This window comes from Chiloscyllium plagiosum, unplaced genomic scaffold (genome assembly GCF_037043375.1).
Source record: "Chiloscyllium plagiosum isolate Xiang-an unplaced genomic scaffold, Cpla_swu_hap1 HiC_scaffold_21, whole genome shotgun sequence".
NCBI classification, from domain to species: Eukaryota; Metazoa; Chordata; class Chondrichthyes; order Orectolobiformes; family Hemiscylliidae; genus Chiloscyllium; species Chiloscyllium plagiosum.
The window spans coordinates 6,089,888-6,094,569 of record NW_028270159.1 but is presented as its reverse complement, the minus strand read 5'-3'; the positions used below and the strand labels follow the sequence as shown (position 1 = coordinate 6,094,569).

The window sequence follows — 4,682 nt, the reverse complement described above, 5'->3', positions numbered from 1 at the left end:
AGAGGAGTGGGGGGAGGGAGAGGAGAGGAGTGAGGGGGGGAGGGGGGAGAGGAGTGAGGGGGGAGGGGGGAGAGGAGTGGGGGGGGGAGGGGGAGAGGAGTGGGGGAGGGGGGAGGAGTGGGAGAGAGGAGTGAGGGGGGAGGGGGGAGAGGAGTGGAGGGGGGAGGGGGGAGAGGAGTGGAGGGGGGAGGGGGGAGAGGAGTGAGGGGGGAGGGGGAGAGGAGTGGGGGGGGAGGGGGGAGAGGAGTGGGGGGGAGGGGGAGAGGAGTGGGGGGGAGGGGGAGAGGAGTGGGGGGGGAGGGGGGAGAGGAGTGGGGGGGAGGGGGAGAGGAGTGGGGGGGAGGGGGAGAGGAGTGGGGGGGAGGGGGAGAGGGTGAGGGGGGGGAGGGGAGGGAGAGGAGTGAGGGGGGAGGGGGGAGAGGAGTGAGGGGGGAGGGGGGAGAGGAGTGGGGGGGAGGGGGAGAGGAGTGGGGGGGAGGGGGAGAGGAGTGGGGGGGAGGGGGAGAGGAGTGGGGGGGAGGGGGAGAGGAGTGGGGGGAGGGGGAGAGGAGTGGGGGGGAGGGGAGAGGAGTGGGGGGGGAGGGGGAGGGGAGAGGAGTGGGGGGGAGGGGGAGAGGAGTGGGGGGGAGGGGGAGAGGAGTGGGGGGGAGGGGGGAGAGAGGGGGGAGGGGAGAGAGTGGGGGGGAGGGGGAGAGGAGTGGGGGGGAGGGGGAGAGGAGTGGGGGGGAGGGGGAGAGGAGTGGGGGGAGGGGGAGAGGAGTGGGGGGGAGGGGGAGAGGAGTGGGGGGAGGGAGAGGAGTGAGGGGGGAGGGGGGAGAGGAGTGAGGGGGGAGGGGGAGAGGAGTGGGGGGGGAGGGGGAGAGGAGTGGGGGGGAGGGGGAGAGGAGTGGGGGGGAGGGGGAGAGGAGTGGGGGGGAGGGGGAGAGGAGTGGGGGGGAGGGGGGAGAGGAGTGGGGGGGAGGGGGGAGAGGAGTGGGGGGGAGGGGGAGAGGAGTGGGGGGGGAGGGGGAGAGGAGTGAGGGGGGAGGGGGAGAGGAGTGAGGGGGGAGGGGGAGAGGAGTGGGGGGGAGGGGGAGGGGAGAGGAGTGGGGGGGAGGGGGAGAGGAGTGGGGGGGAGGGGGGAGAGGAGTGGGGGGAGGGGGAGAGGAGTGGGGGGGAGGGGGAGAGGAGTGGGGGGGAGGGGGAGAGGAGTGGGGGGGGGAGGGGGAGGAGGGTGAGAGGAGTGGGGGGGAGGGGGAGAGGAGTGGGGGGGAGGGGGAGAGGAGTGGGGGGGTGGGGGAGAGGAGTGAGGGGGGAGGGGGAGAGGAGTGGGGGGGAGGGGGAGAGGAGTGGGGGGGAGGGGGAGAGGAGTGGGGGGGGAGGGGGGAGAGGAGTGGGGGGGGAGGGGGGGGAGGGGGAGAGGAGTGGGGGGGAGGGGGAGAGGAGTGGGGGGGTGGGGGAGAGGAGTGGGGGGGTGGGGGAGAGGAGTGAGGGGGGAGGGGGGAGGGGGAGAGGAGTGGGGGGGAGGGGGGAGAGGAGTGGGGGGGTGGGGGGAGAGGAGTGAGGGGGGAGAGGAGTGGGGGGGAGGGGGAGAGGATGTGGGGGGGAGGGGGAGAGGAGTGGGGGGGGAGGGGGAGAGGAGTGAGGGGGAGGGGGAGGGGGGAGAGGAGTGGGGGGGAGGGGGAGAGGAGTGGGGGGGGTGGGGGAGAGGAGTGAGGGGGGAGAGGAGTGGGGGGGAGGGGGAGGGAGTGAGGGGGGAGGGGAGAGGAGTGAGGGGGGAGGGGGAGAGGAGTGAGGGGGGAGGGGGAGGAGTGGGGGGGAGGGGGAGAGGAGTGGGGGGGAGGGGGGAGAGGAGTGGGGGGGGGAGGGGGGGGGGGAGAGGAGTGGGGGGGGAGGGGGAGAGGAGTGGGGGGGGAGGGGGAGAGGAGTGGGGGGGAGGGGGAGAGGGAGTGGGGGGGAGGGGGAGAGGAGTGAGGGGGAGGGGGAGAGGAGTGGGGGGGAGGGGGAGAGTGGGTGGGGGGGAGGGGAGAGGAGTGGGGGGGAGGGGGAGAGGAGTGGGGGGGAGGGGGGAGGGAGTGAGGGGGAGGGGGAGAGGAGTGAGGGGGAGGGGGAGTGGAGTGGGGGGGGAGGGGGAGAGGGTGTGGGGGGAGGGGGAGAGGAGTGAGGGGGAGGGGGAGAGGAAGTGGGGGGGGGAGGGGGGAGAGGAGGTGGGGGGGAGGGGGGAGAGGTGTGGGGGGGGGAGGGGGGAGGGGTGAGAGGAGTGGGTGGGGGGAGGGGGAGAGGAGTGGGGGGGGAGGGGGAGAGGAGTGGGGGGGGAGGGGGAGAGGAGTGGGGGGGGAGGGGGAGAGGAGTGGGGGGGAGGGGGAGAGGAGTGTGGGGGAGGGGGAGAGGAGTGGGGGGGAGGGGGAGAGGAGTGGGGGGGAGGGGGGAGAGGAGTGAGGGGGAGGGGGAGAGGAGTGGGGGGGGGAGGGGGGAGAGGAGTGGGGGGGAGGGGGAGAGGAGTGAGGGGGAGGGGGAGAGGAGTGGGGGGGAGGGGGAGAGGAGTGGGGGGGGAGGGGGGAGAGGAGTGGGGGGGAGGGGGAGAGGAGTGAGGGGGAGGGGGAGAGAGGGTGGGGGGGGAGGGGGAGAGGAGTGGGGGGGAGGGGGAGAGGAGTGAGGGGGAGGGGTGAGAGGAGTGAGGGGGAGGGGGAGGGGGAGAGGAGTGGGGGGGGAGGGGGGAGAGGAGTGGGGGGGAGGGGGAGAGGAGTGGGGGGGAGGGGGAGGGGGAGAGGAGTGGGGGGGAGGGGGAGGGGGAGAGGAGTGGGGGGGGAGGGGGGAGAGGGGGGAGGGGGGGGGAGGGGGGGGGAGGGGGGAAACTCACCGGATCCTGCTCCAGCCGCCGCCTCGCGCCCCGACTGCGGATACGCCCCGCCCACACACCGTGACGGCTTTAACCCCGCCCACACACCGTGACGGCTTTAACCCCGCCCACACACCGTGACGGCTTTGACCCCGCCCACACACCGTGACGGCTTTAACCCCGCCCACACACCGTGACGGCTTTAACCCCGCCCACACACCGTGACGGCTTTGACCCCGCCCACACACCGTGACGGCTTTGACCCCGCCCACACACCGTGACGGCTTTAACCCCGCCCACACACCGTGACGGCTTTAACCCCGCCCACACCCTGACGACATTGACCCCGCCCATAGCAATGATCCCCGCCCGTGTTGCACGTGGCGGTGTGCGTCACGTGTCCGGGTGTGTCACGTGCCCGGGTGTGTGTCACGTGTCAGTGTGTGTCACGTGTCGTTGTGTGTCACGTGTCGGTGTGTGTCACGTGTCGGGGTGTGTCACGTGTCTGGGTGTGTCACGTGTCCGGGTGTGTGTCACGTGTCGGTGTGTGTTACGTGTCCGGGTGTGTGTCACGTGTCGGTGTGTGTCACGTGTCCGGGTGTGTCACGTGTCCGGGTGTGTGTCACGTGTCCGGGTGTGTCACGTGCCCGGGTGTGTGTCACGTGTCAGTGTGTGTCACGTGTCGTTGTGTGTCACGTGTCGGTGTGTGTCACGTGTCGGGGTGTGTCACGTGTCTGGGTGTGTCACGTGTCCGGGTGTGTGTCACGTGTCGGTGTGTGTTACGTGTCCGGGTGTGTGTCACGTGTCGGTGTGTGTCACGTGTCCGGGTGTGTCACGTGTCCGGGTGTGTGTCACGTGTCGGTGTGTGTCACGTGTCCGGGTGTGTGTCACGTGTCCGGGTGTGTGTCACGTGTCCGGGTGTGTGTCACGTGTCGGTGTGTGTCACGTGTCCGGGTGTGTGTCACGTGTCGGTGTGTGTCACGTGTCCGGGTGTGTGTCACGTGTCGGTGTGTGTCACGTGTCCTGGTGTGTCACGTGTCCGGGTGTGTGTCACGTGTCCGGGTGTGTCACGTGCCCGGGTGTGTGTCACGTGTCAGTGTGTGTCACGTGTCGTTGTGTGTCACGTGTCGGTGTGTGTCACGTGTCGGGGTGTGTCACGTGTCTGGGTATGTGTTACGTGTCCGGGTGTGTGTCACGTGTCGGTGTGTGTCACGTGTCCGGGTGTGTCACGTGTCCGGGTGTGTGTCACGTGTCGGTGTGTGTCACGTGTCCGGGTGTGTCACGTGTCCGGGTGTGTGTCACGTGTCCGGGTGTGTGTCACGTGTCGGTGTGTGTCACGTGTCCGGGTGTGTGTCACGTGTCGGTGTGTGTCACGTGTCCGGGTGTGTGTCACGTGTCGGTGTGTGTCACGTGTCCTGGTGTGTCACGTGTCCGGGTGTGTGTCACGTGTCCGGGTGTGTGTCACGTGTCCGGGTGTGTGTCACGTGTCGGTGTGTGTCACGTGTCGGTGTGTGTCACGTGTCCGGGTGTGTGTCACGTGTCCGGGTGTGTCACGTGTCCGGGTGTGTGTCACGTGTCCGGGTGTGTGTCACGTGTCCGGGTGTGTCACGTGTCCGGGTGTGTGTCACGTGTCCGGGTGTGTGTCACGTGTCCGGGTGTGTCACGTGTCCGGGTGTGTGTCACGTGTCCGGGTGTGTGTCACGTGTCCGGGTGTGTCACGTGTCCGGGTGTGTGTCACGTGTCCGGGTGTGTGTCACGTGTCCGGGTGTGCTGGGGAGGGGTCAGGGTTAGGGCCACAACTATTCACATTTTGCATTAATGATCTGGACAATGGAACTGAGGATGTTGTTGCGAAGTTTGCAGA

The 4,682-nt window shown here is 70.3% G+C and overlaps 1 protein-coding gene across 1 annotated transcript in view; it reads right to left on the bottom strand.

Moving 5' to 3' along the window:
• Positions 1 to 2,887, bottom strand: part of ntmt1 (N-terminal Xaa-Pro-Lys N-methyltransferase 1) — a 27,766-nt gene extending 24,879 nt beyond the window's left edge. Inside the window, exon 1 of the mRNA XM_087998168.1 lies at positions 2,840 to 2,887. The gene's annotated coding sequence lies outside the window, so the exon portion shown is untranslated. The remainder of the gene's footprint in view (positions 1 to 2,839) is intronic.
• Between the last annotated feature and the right edge of the window lie 1,795 nt (positions 2,888 to 4,682).